Consider the following 9,996-nt stretch of genomic DNA (forward strand, 5'->3'; position numbering starts at 1 on the left):
TGTACTTAGTTTCGTGTATTTAGCCACACGTTAAGACATCTGTAATTATAAATACAGCATATATACCCATTAGAGTCAAGAAAACCACTTCACATGCTTTGAAACCCATTTTGGGTAAATGAAAGCCAATTCGGGCCTATTTATGCTTTTCATATTCCATGCACTTAATTTCACGCATTTAGCAACATGTTATTACATATTTAATTCTAATAACAACATATACAACCCATAGAGTCAACTAAAAGCCATTCATATACTTAGAAACCCCTTTTGGGAAGATGAAACCCATTTTAGGTAAGTAAATGTCAATTCGGGCCGATTTTTGCATCTCATGTTCCATGTACTTAGTTTCGCGTATTTAGCCACATGTTAAGACATATTTAACTATAAATACAACATATATACCCGTTAGAGTCAAGAAAAGTCACTTCACATGCTTTCAAACCCATTTTGGGTAAATAAAAGCCAATTCGGGCCGATTTATGCTTTTTATGTTCCATCCACTCAATTTCACGCATTTAGTAACATGTTAGGACATATTTAGCTCTTATAACAACATATACAACCATTAGAGTCAACTAAAAGCCATTCATATACTTGGAAACCCCTTTTAGGAAGATGAAACCCATTTTGGGTACGTAAACGTCAATTTGGGCCAATTTTTGTTTTCCATGTACTTTCTTTTTGTATTTAGAAACCCATTTTCATTGATGTATATGTATAAGTAAATTAACTCCTAGTTTATTTCTTGTTTCTCTAGAATTTGTTCCATATTACTCCTAATGACGCTAAAAAAGCGTTGTTCCTATTCGTGGTGGCCGAAGATCTAGAGCTTTCAAAAGCAAGCTAGTTAGTGGATGGATCTCGAAACAGAGAAAGAGGAATGACAAGAAGAGGAAAATTTGAGATGATGATTCACGGCAACCGGATATCATGCCTTTTGAGATTTGGACACATATAAAACGAGAAGATTGGGAGGCATTTGTTGCCCAAAATACTATGCCCGAGATGGTGATAACTATATTGTGCTTTAAGCTATATTAGAATTTGCATATTTACTTTGAGTACAATTACATTTTTTTTAAAACTAACCATGTTATCTGATAGGCTAAGCGTGAGAAACATGCACAGAGTGCAAGACAGCGGAAACACTACCATCATATGGGTTCCTACACTTATGGGAGGGCGAGACAAACGTGGATTGGCGACAAATTTTACCCTTTTACGACGATGGATTCTACCTCCAACTCCACATCTATCAAAGTTGACCATGTCTTCGATTGGTGATGCTCCATGCATACGCGTGATTGGGACAATAAGATGACTATTTCAGATCCTGGGACCTTGAAGATATCCAATGCCGTTGTAAGTACCTTCACTCCTTTTAAATTGCCCCCTCCCCCTTTTTTTGCTCCCTTGGTTTTCTTTTCAACCCCGCTACATATTGTGTTCCCCCTGTTTATTTTTGCTCCCCCGTGCTATTTTTGCCTCCCCCGGGTTGTTTTTCTTTTTTTGGCCCCCCCCCCCCACCCCCACCGCCCTCCCCCTACCCCCTTGCTGCCCCACCCCACCCCTCCCTCCCCAATGCTGCACCCCCTGCCCCTGTAGCCCTCCCCCACCCCCTCCCCCTACCCTGTAGCCCTCCCCTACCCCCTATGCACACTGCCCCCACCTCCTGCCCTCCCCACCCCTACAAAACTACCCTACCCCCCTGCACTGCCCCCCACCCTACAGCCCTCCCCACCGCCTATGCACACTGCCCCCACCCCTCCTACCTTCCCCCACACCTACAACCCCCACCCCTAGCCCCCCTGCACCGGCCCCCCACCCCTATAGCCCTCCCCCCCCCCTACCCCCCTGCACTGGCCCCCCACCCCTACCCTACCCTCCCCACACCCTTACAACCCTTCCCCACCCACCTCCCCCCCGACCCCACCTTTGCAGCCCTCCCCCACCCCTGCCCTCCCCCTTACTACCCCACCCCCTGCCTCCCCCCACCCCTACAGCCCTCCCCACCCCCCCTCCTTGCTGCCCCCACCCCTGCCCTCCTCCCCTAGCCCTTCCCCACCCAGCAGCCCTCCCCCACCCCTGCCCTCCTCCTCTTGCTGCCCCACTCCCCTTGCTGCCCCCTCTCCGTGCACAATCGCTCTCATTTGACTTGCACAATCCCCCCCTCCCATTGCACACTCACTCTCATTCACTCACTCTCATTTTAAACTAATATTTTTTTTCTGTAATCTATGTAGATGGGGCTCAAGCAAAAAGAGATTAGCGGCGAGTTCACTCCGGAAGCCAACAAAGATGCTCTTTACGAGACTTGGGGAAAGCACCACAATGGACGTGTAAGGGGTTTTGGTGGGATTCGGCTAAGCAAGAGAAAAGTCTATAGTAAAGATTCTTCCACAATCACAAATTCACGCTCTAATGCTTCAGCCCCACATGATATGGAAGCCATTGCACAAGCTCTTCGGGAGAAGCTTATGGACGAAATTACAGAGAAGGTGATGGAGAAACTCACGGCAAGTTTCAACGCGGTCCTTACAGAGTATGGTTTACCGGCGTTACGTCAATCTAAACTGGATCGTCCTTTGGAGGACAAAGCTAGCCATCCTAACACACAAAAATCAGCACCGTCTATACTTGAGTTAGAGGTAACTACTAGTATTCTTATAACTTCAAAAACAAAGTCATTATATAAACTAACCTCAATTCATATACTTTAGAAGGAAGAAACGCCTTGCCAGCTTTTACTAGATGTAATAGATGAGGGTTTGATTGTGGTCGCTGAAGGAAATGCACAACCACGAAGTGAATGAGCAACGACAGTCCATCATCAATCGGTGGACAATGATCACCTGGCGGTTAGTGTAGTCTCGATCACTCCTGGTTACGAAGACTTTGCTCTCCCATTGCCTAACCCGTCGACGGATACAAATGTCTTGACCGGCGCTCGTGGTGGTTATGTGCTCTGGCATGGGTGAAGTTTTCAAACGAGGTAAAATGAAGCAACTGAAGTATTCAATCATATTGATCTATTTAATTCATATCTATTAATTATTAACTAAGTAGGTTGAATGTTTCTCGGTTTCAATCAATAGGTTTTGGAGAGAATAGAGAAGCCCAACGAAAGCAAGGCGGAATCACCTCCTCTACAAAAGGCGAAGGAAAAGGAGGGTTCAAGCAAGGCAAAGAAGGCGATTTCGGGGGAAAGAACGCAAGTCTTCAACGGTTCAAGTCCAAAACAAAACCCTCCTAAACCTACTTAGATCGAGTCATCAACGCTTCAAGGTCTCAGTAAGGCATGCTCGTGGCTACATGCAAATATGCGTGATATGCCGGATGATACACCTTTGGAGGTTAAGTTGGGTACCACGGAATTCAACTACCACGAGGAAGCGTCGACATGGGTGTACAAGGATGATGTGAAAGAGTTCCTTTATGGAGATATGTTGAATGTTTTCACTAGTGGAAAAAACATCAAGTGCTCCGGTTAAAAACCGTACAAGTGCTCCGTATTTGACCCAGAGCAGACATCATACGAGCACTTGAGTATTTATCAAGTGCTCCGGTTGAAAACCGGAGCACTTAAATTTACAAGTGCTCCGGTTGTCTTAAAAACCGGAGCACTTGTGAATTTTATATATGCAAAATACATCAAGTGCTCCGGTTGTTAGGAGAAAACCGGGGCACTTGTGAATTAAGTGCTCCGGTTTTTTCCTAACAAGCGGAGCACTTGACATATTTTTTTTATATAAAAAAAAATTGTTGTTGCTGTAACAGCAACACCACTAGGAATATTACCATGCTCAAGGCATTGTTTCTTAAACTCCTTGCACAATATCAATACCAAACATATCCCCCTCCCAAGACTTGCTCTTCGAACAAAGAGAAAAGGACAAACATCACATTATTTTTCATAAACAGAGATCATTTATTTGCATTACGAAAGTTACAGCAATATAGATACAGGAGCAAGAATCCTATATCTAACTAGTAGACAGAAAAAGTTTGCACCAAGCTCAATTATTAAAGTAATCACGCCATGCAAATAAGTTGCTGAGAAAATGGAACACCTGGTAACACAAATTGGAAGCACGTATTAGGAAATGGAAAAGGCCATGATAGAAACTAAATAATATAATCATTCTCAAATCCAACCAAATTTCACCTATTTTTTATGTAAAATAAAGAAGTTAAGAAATACATATAGATGGGATCCATACCACATTTGAATTTTAAAGGCTAGAGTTAGGTCACAATCATGAATGAATATTTTCTAATGAAGGGGTAGATATATGAAGCAATCACAAAGTTGTCTAAAAGGGAGGAAATGATTTGGACGTGAACTGTTTGGATGAGTTACCAAGCTGACTAGCTCAGCCAACCGAAACCACAACTATTAGAATCAGATTATGAATGAACTCATTGCCTCAAATACTGGCAGTAGGGGTAATCTTGGTGAGATTTTTTTACAGAAAGAGCCAAATTCAAAACTAATAGAGAGGATATGAGCTTACGGAGTGGTTGATTAGGCGAGCAATGTTTCCTTTGTTAGTAGCATCGATTACTACATCTTCACTGATCTTAAACAGCTGTATAAACAAGCGAACATTAGATAGACCAGCAATATCCATTTCTATCCAAAACCGACAAGTGATGTATAATGATAGATTTCCCCTAAAGCAACAAGAAAAAAAATATAGATAAAGCGAACCAAAATGTGGATAGGAGCAAATTTAATACATCACTACGTGGACATCCTTCATCAATTCCCAGCTTGCCATATGAAATACTAAAATATTCATAGGGGAAATATGAAAATGGTACAGTTTCAGGTGCACATATATCTTGGTGAAGGCATGCCGCTTATTTTGTTATTCAATTAGAATCACCAATCGCTAAAGCTTCAAAGGCAAAAGGTATTGATTGACACACGTTCATTACAGATAAATCATACTCTCTATCTACACAGATGTCCAATAACAGTTGTCACATTACCTTAGTATATAGTATTGGTTATAATTCGATTTCCATATATGGCACCACGTACAAGATCTTTTTTGAAATATTATGACATACCCCTTTTTCTTAAGCAATCATATCCTTATAAGACTGAAGACACCATAAAACAATTTACCCCTACTCTGAGTACACACATTGCTCAAGGGATGCAGCTATTATCTACAGTTACACACTATAAAATTAGACAAAAGTTTACCGCAAAGATAATAGAAATTAGAGTCTCACCCACCACCCAAAGCCTCACCAAAAGAAAAAATGGAGAAAGGGAAAACGAAAAGGGGGTGGGTTAAACAACAATAGCTGAGAATGCTGATAAATGATTTCCACTTACATAGTCGCTTTTTCTTCTACACGATACTGTGCCTCTCTCAAATCAGCAACACTGCGCCTCACCTGTTCACCACGATACTCAAGAACCTGAAAAGCAAGATTCAGTGTCAGCCAATGTGCATTTAACCCGAATTATTTATATAAAACATGAAAAACCTTCTCCCCCTTTCAAGGGTCCAGCATGCAACAAGAAATTAACTTGGCAACAGTTAAGAAATGGCCAAACGGGCCAAATCAGGCTCAGCCCCCAGAAATCAGGCTGTAGTTGGGAAGGGAGGCTAGGGTAGGGAGGGCAATGAGGGGTGGGGAGTGGCTATGAGAGGGCAGCGTAGTGGCAGGTCAGGTAGGGCAGGCAGGGCAAGGAGGGGGTGGGGACTCCTACAATACCACAAAATCTATAAGCTATTTCCATGATATTGAATTTCCCAACAATATCAATACCTTGATGTCTCTCTTATCCACCAGCATTGCACCCTAACCACTAAACATTAGCTCATGTAACAATAGAGTAAGAGCGCAACAGAGAAAGCAAACACATTTCGGAATAAGGATAAAATTAGCTATCCTTCCCCAATTGCAGCAAACAACATAACACCCTAGGAAAGAGGGATCACCACAAATGCACCTCTCGATACACAGAGGAGGCAGTATCTAAAGCACAAAAGAAATTCGTAAATTGTTTTATTGAAAATTGGCTGAAACGATATGAACTTTCACCAATATGAGCGAAATAATACGATCTGAACAATTTGCTATGAATAACATGAACTTTACTCTTTGATTGCGCCAACTAATAAGGAGCTCAACGATGATAGAATGTTTAGAAATTATCTCGTTGGATAACTTTTAAAAATTGTTGGTTTACATTCTTTTTATAAATTAATAGATATGCTGACGTATATTATTTGATTTTTATTTTTCTAGAGCTTACAAGCATAATATACTTGTAATATTCTCATATTATTCATAGAAAATAGTTGAATTCGTATTATCTTGCACATATCAGTGAAAGTCCATATATTTTAGCCAGTTTTCTTTGTTTCCTTTGATGGGAAAGAGGGAAACTGCCTATTTCAGACGCAGCTATCCAACACTCCTCCAAAGTATAGTGCTTGACACTTGGCAGTAAGCTCAGAAAATCCAAAAATCAACAGTGGAATATCATGATCAACATCTTAAGTTCGATGATCCAAGAAGATGATACAATAAGGTCAATAAGAAGAAAAGAAATGCTTAGCTCAAAAACATATTATCAAGGATTAAGAACTCACATGAATCCATCCAAGAGGAAAAAGTGATTCTCTGTCCTGAACCTCAAAATTTTCTTCCTCGTTCAATGTCTGACACTGTGAAAGGTAGACAGAATACTATCAGCAATGGACACAACAAGATTGCCTGTAAGAATGATAGCAAGATAGAAGATCACGGAATCAACATTCATTGGCAAATCTATAGCTATTGTTGATCCCCGCGGAAAACCTAGTGCTTCAAGTGCATATGCAACAGACCTGCAGAATTCAGGATCAATACAATGTTTAGACTTCAGATACTTGACGATAAAAATATAGATAGATTTTTGCTAACAACAGCAATAAGAGCACAGGAAAATAATCTACTCCAGTAACTTATTGTCCTTGTCTATGTGGCTAAAGTCCATAAAATTAAGAAGTAGCAAAATTAAGCACCATTTTTTTGAAAATTTTGTAGTATTCGAGAATGCCAACCAGATAAAGGTGACAAGATCTCTATCTGTTTGGCTGTTTGCACAATTGTCAAATTCCCAATTTCAAGAGCATAAATAAAAATAACTACTACATTCAAATAGATTAGATCACTGTTTACTATAATTATTCATGGATGTCTTAAGTTACAAGACTGTTTACTACAAGTGTCCATGCATGTCTATTTGCTCCACAAAGCACTGAGGCTTGTCAAAGATGTGAAGGAGTCATAGCTTCAATGGGAAATTGCAACCATTTCTTATGCAAATTTTTTAATTTTAGTGCATCCTACAAATATTGATCAATAATAACAAAGGAAAACAGTGTGATTTGCAGATAAAGATTAGTAATGAGAGTGACATGTTTTCTTGTATTATTTTTGTCCCTTGTATGCACAAGTATTGATGAACATGCTCAATAGCAAGCTAAGCCCAAGCAGCTCAAAGCTCAAGCTCAACAAACTGATGACTCAACATTATAGTTTTATTCTGTTATAACTACTTCTCATGTTGTTAGAAAAGTTAGTTAGTTAGTTAGTTGAAAGACCCATTTCTGCAATGAAAGCTGTCAATATAATAAGTTGACAGTGAGTTCTAGTAGCTCATTCGTTTATAATAAAAATTCTTCTCCCTCTCTTCTCTCTACTTTCTCTTTAAACTTTCTTTAAATTCAATCAGTTTTTATGTGAAGTTATATGAACTTCTTTATGGTATCACAGCAGGATCTACGCTAAGATCCTGGTGGAAATTCAGCTACATTTCAGTAGCAAATTCGCAAATTCTTTCAAACTCAAATCGAAATTTCAACATAGAACAGCAGCAAATTTCTGTAAAACATCAAATTACATAAGTCAGAATTTACAGAAATCAGGTTCTTAGTTTTGATTTGATTGTTTGATAATTGTCATTTCTTGAAATTCTGGAAAATTAGATTTTGTTTAAAGATTAAATCACATCGTTTGATTGTTTTTGATCTTAGATTTGTTCAATTTTCTCTTCTTTGATCAAATTTTTCTCTCAAATTCATAATGCCTTCCAAAGCTAATCCTGTGCAATATCCTACAAGTCCATATTATGTTAATCCAAATGAAAATTTTGAAAGGCACCAGAATACAGAAGAATACATCCAGGTAAGTTACATTACTAACAATAATTCACTCAAATTCAAATTTCACTGGACCTACTTTGCTTAGAATTCGTATCCGAACTGATCAAACACTAAAAATAACAAGAAATATATAATCAAATAATCAAACTAACCGAAAGAAAATCTGATTTATTAGCCTTATTCAAACACTGCATTCAATCACAAAAGCGCCAAAATCGAACCAAAATTCAAATGTGAGCTCAAAATTCACAAAGAATAGCTTAAAATTCACAACAATTAAGATTATATTGAGAGGAGAGAGAGAGAGACACGAACGAGTACGAGAGTAGCAGAGAAATCAATAGAAGAGCAGAGCTAGGGTTTGACATGTTAGGAGAAACTTCATAGTAGTTACCTCTAGCATCTTCTGTAGAAAACGCAGGTACAGCTCAGATGATTGCGCAGCTATAATTTCGACAACAAAGAGAAGATCAGAACCTAAACCTTAGATCTAAAAGTAAGTCAAATTCGATTCAAAAGCAATCGCAAGAATCTCGCAAAAACCCTAGAAATCGAGACAAATAGATTAAAAAGAAATTTACCTACCACCGTGAGAGAAGGAGAAGAGGATGCTGGTTGTGTCTGTCACTCCATCATCAAGGAGTCGTGGCGGCCGTCCGCCTTAACGTCGTCTGCTCTCGCATTAGCGTCGCCCGCCGTGACGATGTGTGAATGAGAGATACGAGAGTAGTTTGCTGGTTGTTTCCGTCACAACCCTGGGAACCGGAGAGGGGACCCCATTAATGGAAGAGAGAAGATGGAAGGAGAGACACTGAGAGAGATAGCGAGAGGGGTTCAAATTCAACGAAGGAATTGGAGATGGGAAAAGAGTAAATGCGGGTGCAAGGCTTAGAGGGAGGGATTTTTGGGGCCCAAAAGAATACTCAAGTGCTCCGTTTTTCGGCCCAATCGGAGCACTTGAGATCCTTTCTTATTTTCAAAAAAGAAACGAAGACCATGTGCTCCGTTTTCGAGCTCAACCCAAGCACTTGATAAGTAGCACAGGCATTTTTTTCCACTAGTGTTTGTTAATTCAAGCATTCATGAGGTATAACATCGGTACTTATGAAATGTATGAACTTTCTTTGCAATATCTAATAATATATCTATGTTATGTATATGATTGTGCTTTGAATTGAAGATTACTCCAAGAGTCTCTTTGTGGACACCGTCAGTTTGGGTGGTTATGTCCAGATTTCGTCCGAGCTGACAACTGTTTGCAAAACCCAACTGAGGTTAAGGAGTATATTAGGCTATGTCTCCAAACAGCTCAACGTTCACAACATAAGTTCATATTTGCCCCTTGTTTTGAAGAGTATAGTTCTTAACCTTATCCATTTTTAGCACTTAATAATTTTTATATAATATAAGTATGTACTCACATGATTGCTTCGTAACTTGATTTTGTGATTTTAGTGCCCATTAGTCGCTTCTTGTGATTTCTCCTTCAAACAACACAGTATATCAGTTTGATTCTGCAACTCAACATCTACCACGATCCTTAGTCCTCAAATCATGCATAAATAGGTATGTTTATTATTAGCTCCAACACGTTTCACTAATTTCTTCCTTTGTCCGCTTCTCACATGAAATTAAAATAACTACAGCTGCTTGAAGAAGGTTGAGAGAACAGGAAGAGTTCCTCAGTGGAAAGCAATGAAGGTAATTGATATTATTTTTTACATATTTTTCCACATTTAGCCACATGTTAGGACATATATAGTACTACTAGCAACATATATAACCATTAAAGTAAAGAACCACCATTTCTCATGCT

At 39.5% G+C, this 9,996-nt stretch overlaps 1 long non-coding RNA gene across 3 annotated transcripts; it reads right to left on the bottom strand.

The window, feature by feature from the left end:
• Positions 1 to 3,847: 3,847 nt before the first annotated feature.
• LOC104885364 (uncharacterized) lies at positions 3,848 to 9,118 on the bottom strand. Of its 3 annotated transcripts, none has more exons than XR_008969039.1 (6): positions 8,766 to 9,118; positions 8,575 to 8,624; positions 6,624 to 8,368; positions 5,354 to 5,439; positions 4,518 to 4,592; positions 3,848 to 4,073 (listed from the first exon to the last, which is right to left on the bottom strand). It is a non-coding gene; the product is annotated as an uncharacterized LOC104885364 (long non-coding RNA). The 3 variants fall into 3 exon arrangements; XR_008969038.1 differs by having other exon boundaries at positions 8,762 to 9,118; XR_007273419.2 differs by having other exon boundaries at positions 6,624 to 6,698; positions 8,762 to 9,047.
• Positions 9,119 to 9,996: the final 878 nt, after the last annotated feature.

Source organism: Beta vulgaris, chromosome 4 (genome assembly GCF_026745355.1).
Source record: "Beta vulgaris subsp. vulgaris cultivar EL10 chromosome 4, EL10.2, whole genome shotgun sequence".
Taxonomy (NCBI): Eukaryota; Viridiplantae; Streptophyta; class Magnoliopsida; order Caryophyllales; family Amaranthaceae; genus Beta; species Beta vulgaris.